General features: G+C 39.6%; 1 protein-coding gene across 10 annotated transcripts in view; it reads right to left on the bottom strand.

Moving 5' to 3' along the window:
- LOC118217707 (T-cell leukemia homeobox protein 1-like) overlaps positions 1–16,145 on the bottom strand; it is a 97,310-nt gene that overhangs the window by 3,959 nt on the left and 77,206 nt on the right. Inside the window, exon 4 of one of the 10 annotated variants that reach the window (XR_004763274.1) lies at positions 6,151–6,248. The exons of 8 other annotated variants lie outside the window; for them this stretch is intronic. The gene's annotated coding sequence lies outside the window, so the exon portion shown is untranslated. The remainder of the gene's footprint in view (positions 1–6,150; positions 6,249–16,145) is intronic. One more of the 10 variants, XR_004763276.1, reaches the window with a different exon arrangement.

Here is a 16,145-nt window from a genome sequence, read left to right as displayed (position 1 = left end):
TTTTTTTTTTTCAATTGAGGTTCAAGTCGTAAGTCACGTTGATCGTAGATTGCTAGCAATAAATTAATAATTGGTAATTGTATCAATAACTGTTGAAACTGTGAAACTTATGAGAGTGAAGGTGAAGAATGTGATTGTGTGAAATAACCATCTTCTATTTTAAACAAACAAACAAGCAAAAACAGTTAGTATTAAAAAACAACAACAACCAAGAACAGCGAATATCCAATCTTATCTTATTGTTAATATGACAGAGATCACTATGAAAGTGAGCTTCGAGAACATTTGAGCCTATTTTAAGGTCGGCTCTGGTGTGTTTGGTTATATCGTTTACTTTTAGTCATTGCATAGATAACTGGGTGGAAAACGACTGAAAGACGTTTTAGCAAAAAAGTCTAAAATTGGTAGATTGGTAGATACGCAGTGGAGGTTCACAGGGCCTACATTTAAATTATAAACCAATGCAAAGCCTTTAGAAAAATTGACTAAAAGAGCAACAATATATTTTTTTGTAGTTTATGCAATGAAAAATACTTTCTATTTGGGCTTTTCGCGCGCTCCTCATAAGCAGAGACAGAAACCTTTTACGTGACATTGAATGTAACAACAAAATATATAAAATGTTATAATTACATGAAAATCTTAAATTGAACAACTAATTATGGTTCTATTCACAGCCTAATTCTGGCTGGTGTAAATGTCTTCAAAAGCATTACTTGTCCTTAATGATGTGTTTATTTGATCAACCTCGTAATCTATTTTACCTAAATTCACACTAATCCAAATTATTAATAATAATAATAATAATAATAATAATAACAATAATAATAATAATGTCACGGCCGGCCTTACTCTAAATTGAGTCTTTAAATTGGACTTTATATCACCCTCTTTATCATAATATTACCTACCTGACAAGTCTATCTGGTTGTAGCTACCTGTCAGTTTCCCTCAATGGTAACTGTCTGACTGACTGAATGACTGAACAACTAAACGGCGAAACAGTGAACAAATAAATCAACGAACCAGACGAAAGAACTAATGAACAAACGAGCGAACAAACACCCGATCGATGACGTAAACTTTGAGTTCCTGTTAATAATACTGATCTTTACATTCGAATGTGTCTTCAATAATTAAACAGAGCATTTTAATTTCTTATGCGCTTGAATTATTTATCGAAATATAATTTTTTTTTTTTTACATCTCGTACACCTGCAGCTGCATTAAGTTGCTTTCCACTGGTCTCAGCCTTGCCAGGCTGCCGGCTTCTTGTCTTGTACGGCAACAAATTAATTTGTCCCGATCATTTTAAAGAGGACAGACTACCAGCAAATACAAAACAGCTGTGACACAATGATTAATGTTGGTGCCGACGCAAGTGAAGAGGAAGGGCCGGGCAAAGAGACGAGTTCCCTCAGCTGCTCAGTCAGTCCGATACCGGCTTTGTGCTTGCCCCCGCCCCAACTGACCCTCCACCACGTCCATCGGTTCAAGGCAATAATGCTTGATAATGACCCGCGTTTCACCACAATGAACAAAGCTGCACATACAGCGGGCATAATCTATATGCAACAGCGGTAAAACACTGCAATCTGCGTTTCGTGCGCGGAGTCAAGTGTTAAATCTCGTCACGTTTCAGATTTTCTCTGATTCTTACATTTAAAAAATTATACTGAATGCAAATGCTCTTTGCAATACTAATGTGGGATAACATTGGTAAGTACTGTCAGCAAAGGACAAAAGAAACTACACTGAACATAGAAAAATAATCCCGTTTCTTTTGTGCCTTCCCCTAGGACATTTAGTTCATGTGGAAACAAAAGTATGTTAAAACTACTTTACAAAGTGGTGAACACAGTCACACTTCATAATAAACAGACATGCATATATGCTACTTATGCAAGTACACTTGTGGTAACTAAATAAGTACTGCAAAAATTGGCAGCTATTAATTAATTGACACACTATTGCACACTATTGACATGGTAACATTGGTATTTATTTTGTGTGATTCATTTGTAATTTTGGATTTTAATTAGCCTAATAACGAAACCGTATACATTCCACTGAACTGTGTTTGAACTCATTGGACATACCTGTGATGCTTGGTATTCTGTCATGACAATATATAAATTCCCATCTAAGAATGTGTCAATAATATCAATTAAAACGGCATGACACAGCTGATGTAGATTATGATGGAAAGACAACTTCTGGTAATCCAGACTGTAGTTGACCTCCACATTGATATCTATATAGTACACAGTAAAATGTCCAGTGTTAAATCAGCTCTCACAGAGCACATATGGTCCATTTTGGACTCTTGTACTCTGTTAGAGTTCAATTAACACCGGGCATTTTACTTTTGTAGCAGAAATCAGGAATGAAACCAGGAGAGAAAGAGTAGAAATAGGTGACACAAAAAGCTTGACCATGAATTCATTTTATAGGCGACTCATTTTAGTGGCTCGGTAAATCTTGCACTTGTTTCTGGATTGCTTCAAAATGCCTTCCCCAAAAACATTCACTGTGAACTCCTCTGAAAACCGATAGCCATTAAGGTATGAATATCATTTCAATAACTTTCAGTTAGATTTTTTATTGTTCTTTTGGACTCTGCCCACTAATATGGCAGTCTACATTCAGGGCACAGCAATAATAAAATAAAATCTTATATATAGTAACTGGCACATAATTTATGTGATTCCTTTGTGATTCAATATTAATGCTTATAGCAGTGTGGGGTGTAACCATTGCAACCATTTAACTTTCCGGGTAACATCGTACCTGAGTGAAATTGATGCTGCATTGTTCACAATGCCAAAGCAATTACTCAAGGTAATATGCTCCATTTTTTCAACTGTCAAGAGAGCACCCGAAATCACCCTTGACCAAACTTTTCTACATTAAATTGCAGATGAAATTACCTGAGTTCAATCTGGACTGACAGTAAGACTGTGACTGTGGTCTGAGGGGGTGGAACCTTTTTTTTGGGTGCGCCAGTCAAAAACTGGGTGTGCCAAGGACACCCAGGACAGTGTGCCACTGGGCAGTGCCCACCGGCTTATGGACTCTCTCATTACCAAACAGAGGGCTCTGCTTTTTTAACATCCTGGCCTCCTCTTCTGTTCACTAATTTTGGGCGGAAAATTTCAAATGGAACTCAAATGGCTGAGCTCTAAACCACCTCTTTTCTACACACACGCAAACACATGCATGCACACACACACACACACACACACTCATACACACACTTATACACACACACATACACCCTTCTCTTGTAAGCCTTTCAGCCATTTTCCACACATCATTGTTGACAGATCAAAAGGGGCACAATAATTTCCTGAGAACTGTGCGCTTCTCGCTTCAAACTTTAATGAAACATTCCTGCATATTAAAAACATAGCGGCCCGGTATTACGTAGTGAAATCGAGTCACGGCGGGTAAAGGGCATTATCTTGGCGAATGAATAATAACGCAAATTAACGAAGCGATACGATAATGCCTGTGCAGGTCGTAAAGTTCTCCGTACGTCTGAATAAACGGCTCCATGCATTCCAAGCTGTGTGGTCACATTAATCAAAGAGTCCCCTTGCGCGGGGGTCTAATTTGTCTTTTTTAATTATTTGTTACACCTTTCCTTTTTACAGCGCTGATTTTATTCATGATGCAAAACTTGTTTTTCATAAATATATTCATGATCGTCGCACTGTAATATATATCGAGGCAACACCGCGCCATTATACATTTGCAACAACAAGCTCCAGTGGAGAATGAAAAAATGGAGAGCCAGGGTAATTGGCTTCTATTTCAAACCCCCTTGTCTCCCCAAAACAGCACCCCAATAACTAATACCTCTGTTGTCAAGGAGACTTTCAAAAGGTAGGGTTTCCCCGGTTATCCCTCACCCCCGACTACGCTCATTTAAGCTGAACCCCATACCAAAAACAAACACGTACCCAAGCCCAAACGTACAACACAGACTCAGCCTGTCTGGTGCCAAAGATAGTCCCTAGTCCCAAGGGCCCCACACTTGACTTTAATGGAACTCATGTGATGGACGAAAGCTGTGGGTTTGAGTCATATGTCTCCACTAACGGACTCTGCGCGATGGTGAGTATATAACTAATTAATAGAACTTTTGCCTTTGCTTCAGTGCAAGTACATTCTGAATCTTGATTTAAAACTTGCTGTCAAAATTTCAAAACGCACAATCACCTAAATTTGCAAGTGGTATTTTATGTTTTGTTTTCTGTTTCTGGTTAATGGTACTAATGAATTTATCTACAGATGCAAACATGATGCATAATTTTATGGGCATGATGGGTAATTTTATTAATTGGCTCCTTACTGAGGGAAAACACTAAAACAACACATTTAACTAATGCATAAGGTGTAGCTAACCTATTTTATTATGCAATTATAGCATATTACACAGCTGTGTAAATATGATTCATAATAATAGCATTAGAAATATTACTATCATCTTAATTAATCTATAGAGAAATTCTGCTGGAAAAATAATTTAAAATAATTAAAAAACTTTCAACAGGAAATTGCTATAAATTATATCAAACATAAGCAAGATAGTATTTCAATACTTAAGTAATAGATAAATACTTAAATTAAAATGCCCAGACCCACTGTAGGACCAAGGGCCAAGCCAACATCCATCAGCAAGGACATCTCCTAACACAAGGAGATTAAAACATTTTAAGACTGTATAGCATGGGCATGTTGAATGAGAGACTGTGATATAGAAGCCCCAATGCCGTATTTACCCATGAGCCAATAGTTCAATTTCTAACTCACAGAAACCTTCTATTGGGGGGTGGAAAGCAGCTATTCTGAGATCTGGTGCTTTAATTCCCAAATGGACATTACGATATTGTGTCCCAATTGTTTCTTCTCTTTCCACAAACAGTGCTCTCCACCATAAATCTGAATATTGAGGGGAAGAAATGCAATACTCTAACGGCTTCAATATACAATTATTTAGAATAAACGTAACTTTTTTAAAGTAACAATTTGCTATTTTTCACATACAGATGGGTGATAAATATCAAAACCTTTCTGATATATTGAAATGTTTCAAGCAAGATTTAATTTGAAAACTGACCTACATATTATTGTAATAATACACACACATACATGCCCTCACATACAGCACACACACACACACACATGAACACACACATGCACACCAGGGACAGTGGAAGGGATGGGGGGGACCCCATAAAAAAACACTTATTTCAGATAATCACACTTGTCAATCGGTCAATTCACCGAGACCCAGTAAATTGCGACGGTTCCCCCTCTCTGTGCACAGAAAAGTCACACTCTGCCTGTGGAAGAACTGACAATTATTTCAGTCACAAGCAGAAGTCCTCACACTGGAACCCCCCCCCCATATCAAAATGGGAACCGCGAAATCTGAGTGAGCGCTACGTGAGCCCGCCCCACTCGGGGAAAATGTGTTCGCGGGTATGATGTACATTAATGATACCCACCGACGCCATAATGCCTGCGGGCCTCCCAGTGGGAGGGCGCGTTTCATTGGGCTTAATTGAACAGTACGTTTGTAAGACATCAGTGAAACACAGAAGCAGTCAATTTGGGAGGGAATTGAGATAGCCTCGCTATGGGCAGTCTCTATTGCTTAGGAGGCCTGCCTGTCTGGCTGACAGGTTGAAGATTGATTACCTGGCCCTTGTTGCGTTTATAACTTGATCAGCTAAATTAAACCCTTGACTGCCAGGGACCCGTCCAAGGTCTGACTCGCTAAATTCAATTTAAACACTCGTTCTCCATATCTTCCTCTCTTCCTCTTATCGCCCAATTGCTTCTTTGTTCACGTCCAAAGAACCAAAAAATAAATAAATAAATAAACTCTGCTCAGAAAGTATTGCGAAAAAAAATAAAATAAAAGAAAAACTGTCTGGATCCTCCAACTAATTCCTCGGGGAGATGCCTGTCAGCTGACTTTGCAGCAGCCAATGGCAAAAGGTCGATAAGTAAGACACATTAATGTACTAAAGACTTAATGAAGTTCAGGCAAACATGAAGGTGGGGGGAATGTTGCTTATGTTATTAGTTTATGGCAGATTAATGGGGATAATCATTCAAGTGATGGAGATAGATTACCCTCTCCAAGCTGGTCCCCTCTCTCGCTCACCCAACAAGAGGCAGCGTGGGGTCTGGCAGTTGGAGCTGGTCGACTTCATTAGGAGGCCGTAACCCTGCTTGATAAAAGAGGAAGGAATTGGCCAAATAAATTGGATCAACAAAGTAAAGTACCTGCAGATTAGATTTAGGGGAGTTGACAGTTACGCCACCGTTTATTTTGGAACGAGGACGAGAAAACCGATAAGTGCTCTCCTCCAATACACGTCTTTAACTGCTCGAAAGCATTGCTACGCACAACACAGCCCCGTAAATAATTTAAAAGCAATCATTTTGCAGTGTAGGAGAGCGCGTGTAGAAAGATAGCTCGCCTTAGCGATACATTAATTCAGAAACGTACAAATACAATTTCAAAGGAGGGCCGTCTCTTTTGTATTCCACGTGATTATTACCAGTAGGCTATTCTCAAAATAACGGTATAGCAGACCTTAACACAAGCCTGCAGCGTGTAGAACTGAGTTCGGAATAGAGGCTGCAGGATTATACTGGAGTACAAAAAATCCAAATTATTTTCTTCCTTCCTGGTACTGATTGGTAAACGAAAATACAACCAAAGCTGAAGGTGGTTCAGTTGTGTTGGAGTATTTTTTTTCTCACTGCAAAAACCAAAAAACAAGCAAATCTTAACAAGTATTTTTTGTCTTATATTTAGACTTCACATCTTATTTATTCTTGTTATTTATTTACTTATTGCTAAATAAGACAAAATGATTGCCAATGAGGTGAGACAATTTGGTAAATGGTAAATGGACTGCATTTATATAGCGCTTTTATCCAAAGCGCTTTACAATTGATGCCTCTCATTCGCCAGAGCAGTTAGGGGTTAGGTGTCTTGCTCAAGGACACTTCGACATGCCCAGGGCGGGGTTTGAACCGGCAACCCTCCGACTGCCAGACAATCGGTCTTACCTCCTGAGCTATGTCGCCCATTTCACTTGACAAGCAAAAAGTAACTTACAGCAAGTTAATATTTTCTACTTGAGGAAGAAAAACATAAGATTTTAGGTTTCATTACAAGACTAAAACTTTTTTGCAGTAGCCTACTTACATTTGTCTTGATTTCTATGGCCGGAAACGGCCTGAAGGTGCCTGCCGCTTGCCCAGTGCATGCTGGGATGTCAACCCCCCCCCCCACCATGCCCACCCTGAACAGGAATAAACATATTTTCATATGAACTAATTGCTAGACTAGCTAGCATTATTGTGAGGCTTGACGTTTGACTAAGCGAAACTAATTGGTCCAACAGAGTGACCGTGTCTTCACTACCGTTGAAATGAAACCCACATCTATAGTGAAAGACCTTGTCTTGTCATCAACCATAGTTTTGTCCTTGAAGGAGATATTCTACTATAGATGGCCTCCAAATGGAAACCACTGCTCTCGTAGTCGATCAGCAAATTCCCCGTGTCCCAGTTTAAAGGAAATCTGAAGAAGGATACATGACACATTTTTCCCTCCACAACCACATTCAAAGTAGGGAATTTATTGAGCTTTGCTTCAGCGTCTCTAGTCAAATTTCCCATAAGGATGCATACATGCATATGTCCACACAGCATCCGAACGTATATGTTATAAACTGAGAGAGAGCAATGCATGTCTCTCAGTGAAACAGACTGCCAGTGTCAATGCTGTGGCCTGCTCCTATCTAAATTAGTGGGACCACTGAAAACAAATGTCAGTGCAAATGCAATAAACTGGAAGTAAGACCTAGATAGGTAACCTGCAAAGGGCTCCAGTGGTGGCGCCCATTGCCTGTGACAGGTTCTCCCCCAAATTTCAGACACTGCTTCAAGGCTATTGGCCAGCTGCTCAGACAGGATATTGCATCTCTGTGATGACAATAAAAGTGCCAGAGTCTGATGGCTGAGAGGCTGGCGCATTAGAGGCAGTCCACCGAGAGCTTTAATCACTGTCTGCCTTCCTCCTGCCCACTTGGAAGTGGATCTGCCTGTCGGTGGGGTTGTGGGGGTGGAGACAGATTAAGATAAAGAGCAGACGGCTGTGTTGCGCGCGTAGTGCGCGTGCGCGCTCCCAACCGCCGCTCTGTCGCGTGCCAGGGCCGGAACACTATCGCGGACCAGCATGGAGACAAGCGGTACACGAGCTAAAAACGCAGCTATCGTAGAGTTCGCGCAAATTCCCGCGGCGAAGATTACGGTGGCAGGCACGAACGGGATGGAATGAGAATAGGGTTTTAATCGCAGAGGTTCATGGTCCCGCCAAGCTGAAGGGGAGAGGATTAAATATTTTTCTTGTCATTCGGAATGTGTTATAAAAAGATGCTATAAGCGCAAGTGCAATTACAACTAACATTAAAAAGACTCCTACCTTACCCATTTTGACATTGAAAAGACTCCTAAATTACCCATTTTAATCACATTACCTCTCGAATGCCTTGGGCATTATTAACCTCTCCCAGCCTCTGAGTCAAGCTTACTGAACTAAGGCTTGGCAATACTTGGGTCACTGGATTCTACTGACTGTGCTCTGCACGTAAAAAAAAGCAACAAAGCATTGACTTTCCCCAGCCTTCATAACTCATTGTTCTGTCAGTTACACCATCAGTGAAGACAAGTGAGCCGGTACCTGTGGCAGCCATACATGGCCAAACCATAACACCCACACCACCATGCTTTGTGATCTTGCCGGCAGTTCCTTTTGACCTCCATACTTTGCTCTTACCATCACACCGATTCACAAGTGAATCTTGGTCTCATCTGTCCATAAGACCTTATTCCAGAACTCTGCTGGCTCTTTTAGGTACTTCTTAGCACACTGACACCTGGACATCCTGTTTTTGCAGCTCACTAGTGGTTTGCATCTAGCAGTGTAGCCTCAATAGTTCATGAAGTCTAATGCGGACAGTAATTATTGACACATCCATGCCTGCCTCCTGAAGAGTGTTTCTGATCTGTTGGACAGCTGATTGGGGTTTTTTTGTTCATTATGGTGAGAATTCTTTGGTCATGAGCAGTAGACATCTTCTTTAGCCTACCAGGCCCTGTGTGATTACTGAGCTCACCTATGCTCTCTTTCTTCTTAGTGGTGTTCCAAAACAGTTAATTTTGGTAAGCCTAAGGTTTGGCCTGTGCCTCTGACTGTTTTTTCCCCCTTATTTCTCAGCCTTTTAATAGCTTCCGTGACTTTCATTGGCACATCTCTGGTCCTCATGTTGACAGACACCAATACTCCAATGCCTAGAATCAAACCTAGATACTGAAAACTCTCTTATACCTGCACTAAGGAAGAAATTGAACACACCTAAGTAATCTGACCGTGAAGCCATTTGTCTTAAACATTTTAGTGCCCTGAAATGGTGGGGAAAATATGCCTTTGTCCCAAACTATATGAACGGCAGGTTATTAAAGACTCAATAGTGTGTTCACCATAAGTTGTGCAACATTGAGTCACATTTTTTTTAAACTTTGCAATTAAAATTAAAAGTATGGAATGGTTGAAGTTAATAGATTCTGTCAATCATTTATTTGTATAAACTAATAAAATAACCTTGCTTTCCATAACAATGCAGTTTTATTGGTTGAAATCAAGGAGTCACTAATTAAACACGATGCCAACACCCCCCTAATTTTAGGAAACAGGAAGCGTCACTCTTGCATCACGAGATAAAAAGTAAGTAGCTTTCTAAATGACATTGTAAACAATGCAATTACAAAGACGACTGACTGCTTTTATTATAGTGTATGCAGTTGCGATATAGAACTTGTCACTAGATGGAGCCAGAGTGCATGGCGTGCTCTGATTGCAGTCTGACTACCTAGCAGCTTGTTGATTCAGTAAGTTCACACAAGACATACTTTATTCACATGACCTTTCAAGCAGAATAACTGAATAAAGACAAGATAGCTGGGTGCATTCAGTGACTTGTTGTTCTTTTAAAAAATATATAAGACTAAAATACAGTACAGTTCTGATACAGAAAGATACTGAGTGAAAGGGAAAGCTATTACCAGACACCGGATACATTCCAGTTGAATGCATTCACTGGTAATGGAGGCTGATTTGATTCTGGATACGTGAGTGCAATCATATCTTCCTATTTTCCCCCCTACTGGTGTAATAAAAAGTTAACCAGTTTTCTATTTAGACACGGTTATTTCTGTATTAATAAAACATACAATACTGCATTTTTTATCTTCAATATTAACACATGGATCCCATGGAAGAAAAAAAAAAAACGGCTGGGCTTTAATTAATTGAGGAGGTGTCAATTCACTATTTTGCCACGCGGTGGCAGTTGCACCACATTCATCGGATGACATTAAAATGTGAGTTTTCACCCATAAGTGCGTAAGGAGGGCATTGCACCTTAAAACCAAAATATGGCAATTGTTGCGCGAGATTTTGTTAAACGACTCTTCCACGAGGGCGAAGGGAAGGATTTGCAAATATGAAAATCACGAAGAGCTTAGTGTGGCGCGTGATAACTCATTATAGACGTTTGCCGCGACGACAGCTGCACCAAACACACGAATGAATATCCAAGTGAATATCCCGCAGTACATAAATAAGCAGAATCTATCCTACGATTCGACGTAGCGCACACTTGTTTCCCTTTGAAAGAAGGTCTATTTTCTCACGTGCACATTCCTATATCTGTACGTTTTTCTTTCAGTTGATTAGGTCTTTTTCACTTAAGTTTTGTTTGATCAGATTAATAGTGTTATTGTCTGAAATGGGACAAAAAATGAAACAACTGGTTCAACACAGTCACAATATCTCAATTGATATAAGCAATGTGATATAATCTAAGATATAATCAAATAATATATTATATCATATCGTATCTTAGATTACATAACATGCAACAAATGATCTGTGTGTTTTCACGCCCTTAAAATAACAAAGAAAGCAATATGAAATAAACCATACTAGGCAATACTGTAAGCTATATTGTATGCCCAAAATGGGAAAATTACATTATTTTACACTAACACAACAGTACAATTGCCAAGAGCAAAAAAATAATATTTGGGGAGAATATATATATATAGCCTATTTATATGCCCCTGGTAAAAATAAAAAAAAAAGTAGCCAGGTTTGTTTTTCTTTCAAAGCTCCTTAAGGTATGGATAATTATGTCAATCCTTCACACATAATTCACCTGACTAGATCCATAAACTATGGCGGATCCGTGAGTTCTGTAGAGCCAAATATTGCAACTCGGCCATTACGACTAGACACGTTAATGAAACAATCCAGGTTAAGTACCTCGTTCAAGGGTACGACAAACAACGCGTCACTTGGGAATTGAACGAACAACTAACGAGCTATAGATCTGGTTTTCCAACCAGTATACACTGGTCATTGTGACTCGCGGGGCCACAGTCGTCCCGTGACTGTACGTGCAAACATACGGCAAGACAAACCCAGGTGCAGTATTGCATAAGCTTGGGATATGTCCTCTCGTCAATGAGTTCCCAGGCATAAAAAGTAAAACCTGGGTCAATCCACCGTGCACAGCCGTGGCCTCAAAGACGCCGTTTGTATAGGTGACGTGTGTGAAGGTCAGTCTATCTCCATCTGCGTTCAATTTTTCGGCCTGCTGATTTTAATGAACGCAATTGGGCATTGTATCAGGGCGAGCTGGAAGTGAAGGTCACTCCTCTTATCTTAATGGGGGCACATTTTATTCAAAACACCAGAGAGGGTTGGGCTGCACATTTAAACTGTGAGTCATCGCAATTTGTAGAAAAGGATACATGATGGATGTTCAGACGGTCCTGGAGAAGTGGAGAAGCCATGATTGAACGGTCTTATTTTATATTTTTATCACGGCAAAACATGGTCCCGCGAGGAATTTTCGCGTTTAGAAACAAGCAGAAGTTTAACATTTCCAAATTCATGAAGGTGCCCCAAGTTCCCATTGTCCTTGCCGCCCCAAACCCACCTCATCGCCTACTTCAGCCTGCTTTAGATCGGGGCTCCTAACTCAGCAGTTGATTGATATATTAACTATTTACTCATTTAAAAAAACCGCACAATCGCAGCAGACCTATAATAATGTTTTTTTTTTCGTTAGGCCTAACCCTTCTGGGTCCGGTTTCTAAAAATACACGTGACGCTGAGTTAATCGTTAGAACCCCTGTAATGTGCCAAATACACCTGTCGAGGTTTTTCCTAAACCTTCCTGATTTGTGTACCACGTCAAAAGGCGTCTTTAATTTACTAGAGATCCAGACCACACGGAATTGACTCGAGTTTATGAACTTCACTACGTCGGGGTGTTCATGTTAGTCCGTCCATCTTCCACCAGGTGGCAGACTACAGACACTTGGAAGAACTCAATGGCATTATGTATTAATAAAAAAAGTACCTTTTAAATTCATAATGGTCCAGAACCTACTTCTGATTTATTATTATTATTATTATTATTATTATTATTAGTAGTAGTAGTAGTAGTAGCAGCAGCAGCAGCAGTAGCAGCAGTAGTATAGTAGTAGTAGCAGTTGCATTTGTAATGGAAACAATAACAACAACAAGAAACACACCGAGAAACACTGATCCGCAAAAGATAATTCTATTGTTTTTCTATGGAGTACTGCAGTATTATGGCACTGCACTCCTCATCACATCCACTAATTTAAGTCAACACATTTTTCTTGCTCTGAATTTCGACTGAATTTCAAATAACCTTAACCGACATGTCTGAAATGGCTCGTGGACTGTGCGAAATGTCTAGAAAGATGACAGGGCACAACCACAAACGATCAAAAAGCAGGGTCACAACATAATAAAAAGAAGGCAGTGCAGTAAGTTCTCCATCTCTCCTGGTTGCTGCCACCTTCAGTATACCGCACAGTTTACTGTCGTGGGGAAAGGCCCCGGCGTTAAGCGGTCAGTGTTCCCAAAACGTCAACACAAAAAAACGAAACAACTTAAATCTTTGCGATCGTTGACCTCTTCTCTAACTTCGACCTGTAAAATGTGCGTATCGGTTAAGACGTTGTAAAATGTGTAATGACTAGAAAGACACTTCCTTCGCCCCCATTGTTTCGTTTTCTTAATCCACGGGTGTAAATTCACAATATTAATCCAAAATGAAATCACATTTTAATTGAACGTGATCATATTTTCTGTGATCACATGGCAGGTTAACACACCCGCCCCCTTTTTTGTGTTCACATTCACATTTACTTGTTATTTAAAACCGAAATTATAATTTTGGTGGCGACTACTTCAGATGTGTCATTCGTACAAATATTTTACACAAATAAGGACTTTAATTACATTCCACGCGTTTTCTGAAAAAATGTCAGATAGACTAGTTCATATTTTGTATATATCATAAATAATAAAAACTTCCAAAACGTGAAATGAGGGGAAATAATAGAGGGCTTGGTTTGGAATTTCATTCCAATATAATAAGGCGATGTGTTTTTGCTGTAACGAATAGGGGGACAAATGCAAACAGCCGGAACAGGCGTTCATATTTTCTTGCGTTTCTTTATTTTGTTTTCGGTCTTCGCAGACGTCTAATACTAATAAAATTGTTGTGATAGGCTTTAAATTGGCTTTCTGGCAAGCATACCCCGAGGCTATTAGAACACTGAAGCCTGTACCAACGCACGGTAACAATAATCATAACGCGCGCGCGCATGCGCTCCGCAGCACAGGCGCACACACACACCCACCCAGCCACCCGCATACACGCACGCGCGCGCACGCACACACACACACACACACACACACACATAAATAAGCTGCGCGTTGAGTAAGCCTCTATCCGCGTTAAATCTTTGACATTTTGACAGGACACATTAAGATCTGCCTGCTCAGCACGGGCACATCATAAAACTGGACAGGCAATTTCTGTTTTCACCAAATAGCCAGGCTAACTCGTTCTGCATCTTTGATTTTAATACACTAGACAAGCGGCTCAGCAGCAAGGGAGGGGGGGAAATCTAAGGTTCTATATATTTTTCAAGTTATGCTTCACAATCCCCCTAAATCCACTTCTCCGTGTGAATTATCAACTAGAATTTGATTAATATGCAAATTCGAGGCAAAGAGTTCAATATAATTCTTTCAGTGGAGAGTAATTAATCAACAGTTAAAGAAAATTAATACATATATCAATTTTGTCAGGGACATGCTTAGTTCAATCGCCCGTAAAATTGAAGTTTGAAGAATTAACAGGCTCTACAGGAACGCTGTGACTTAAACTTTCAAATTTATCCTATTTAGTGATCAATCAAGCTCCGCCCTTAGGTTAATCTAGTTCATTTTCACCTCAAATCATACAGTTTAGTGACATACCGTCTACCACGGAGTCGATAGGTTTTTTTAACGGTAACAACTCGGCCATCTTTCCCATAATGTCCAGCCATTCATTAATTAGAAATGTTGTTCACAAAAACAAACACTATTACAATCATATTTCCAAGTCAAGACCTTACTTATACCATATCAATGTTATTATAACCATCTTAGGTAAAATATGAACTAGACCTAAAGCGTTTCAATATACTCCTGGATTAGTGAGGTGAAAATGTAAAGCGCTTCAAAAACAAAAGTCTACTAGGCCAAACGTGTATAAGGATAACGCGGATAGATAATAGGAAATGTTAGATACAATTAGTTAGATTGAAGTTATGGAATTGACATATCGTGGATCTTATTTCAGTTAAGTTTCGTCGCTGTTTTATTCATACAGAAACAGGTATCGCAAAAGAGATGCCCAGAGAGTTGTTCATACAGAAACAGGTATCGCAAAAGAGATGCCCAGAGAGAGAGAGGGGGGGGGGGGGGGGGGGGGAGGGAGGGAGGGAGAGAGAGAGAGAGAGAAAGAGAGAGAGAAAGGGAGGAAAAGAGAACGAGGGGGCGACCTATTGTTTCAGCAGGGACTCATGCATCAAACTTCAATTTTCCGGACGATTGAATTAGTGATTTTTTTTTTCTCCTCGTGAACTGAAATACACTTAAGACTTTGGGATTAATTACCACGTTCTGGTCCCTCAGATTGTAGTATTACTTATCGTTGCCACGTTTGACAAGACCCCATAAAATAAGGGACTGAAATCTAAGATCTCAGCCTGCCCCAACCTTTACTGATATAATAAATGTTGTTGAGCGTCCGGGTCTCATATTTGCAGTGGATGGAGTGATTTAGCGCGCGGTGGTTCAGCAACTTCAAAACAATTGAAAATATAAGGAAGCGATGTATTGGATAAATATTACACCCACCCCCCAAATAAAAATGAGGTCCATTTCGGTGGCAATATGTGGGTGCGCGCGCACCCACACACGTGCAGGCTATTGAAAAGTGAAAATTGGATGCTCGCTGTACCTCACTTTAGTATGGCCATGCATAAGTTATGGCAGTCCTAAATCAACTGACAAAATAACATCACAAGAAACATCTTTATCGTATCAACTTAGTATAGGCTAGTAGGCCTATCCAACTTTTTTTCTGTTAGCAAATAAAATAACGTCACTATTTATTGGTCAAAATTCACGTGATCCATCTTAACGAATTACTCTGGCGTATGTTTTTGCCTCTTCTGTAAGCGAGAATAATAACAAAAACAATTTCGATGTTATACGCATGAATAAAGTGCAACTGGTTATTTTTCTTTCTTTTTACTTTCACTACTTGACTTCTGTGGTACAAATGGGTAAGATTAAACTAATATCGTCAGACTTCTGTTCTCAGTGGAACCAGGGAAACGCCTGCACCGTCAGACTTACAAAGAAAAAAAAGCTGAGTAGCCTATCAGCCACAAATGTGATTTTAAAAAATAGAAAGGATTGAAACATACATATAGCATTGCTGACCAAAAAAAATCATTTGGAGTTTGCATTGACAAAAACGAATCTAACTTCTATTTCTACTACTAGGCCTATAATACGTTCATTAATAATTAATTATTAATATCATTATTATTATTATTATTATTATTTATAATAATAATAATAATAATAATAATAATAATGT

The sequence above is a fragment of the Anguilla anguilla genome, chromosome 2, assembly GCF_013347855.1.
Source record: "Anguilla anguilla isolate fAngAng1 chromosome 2, fAngAng1.pri, whole genome shotgun sequence".
Taxonomy (NCBI): domain Eukaryota; kingdom Metazoa; phylum Chordata; class Actinopteri; order Anguilliformes; family Anguillidae; genus Anguilla; species Anguilla anguilla.
The sequence above is the reverse complement of the archived record's forward strand: the minus strand, read 5'-3'. Positions and strand labels throughout refer to the sequence as shown.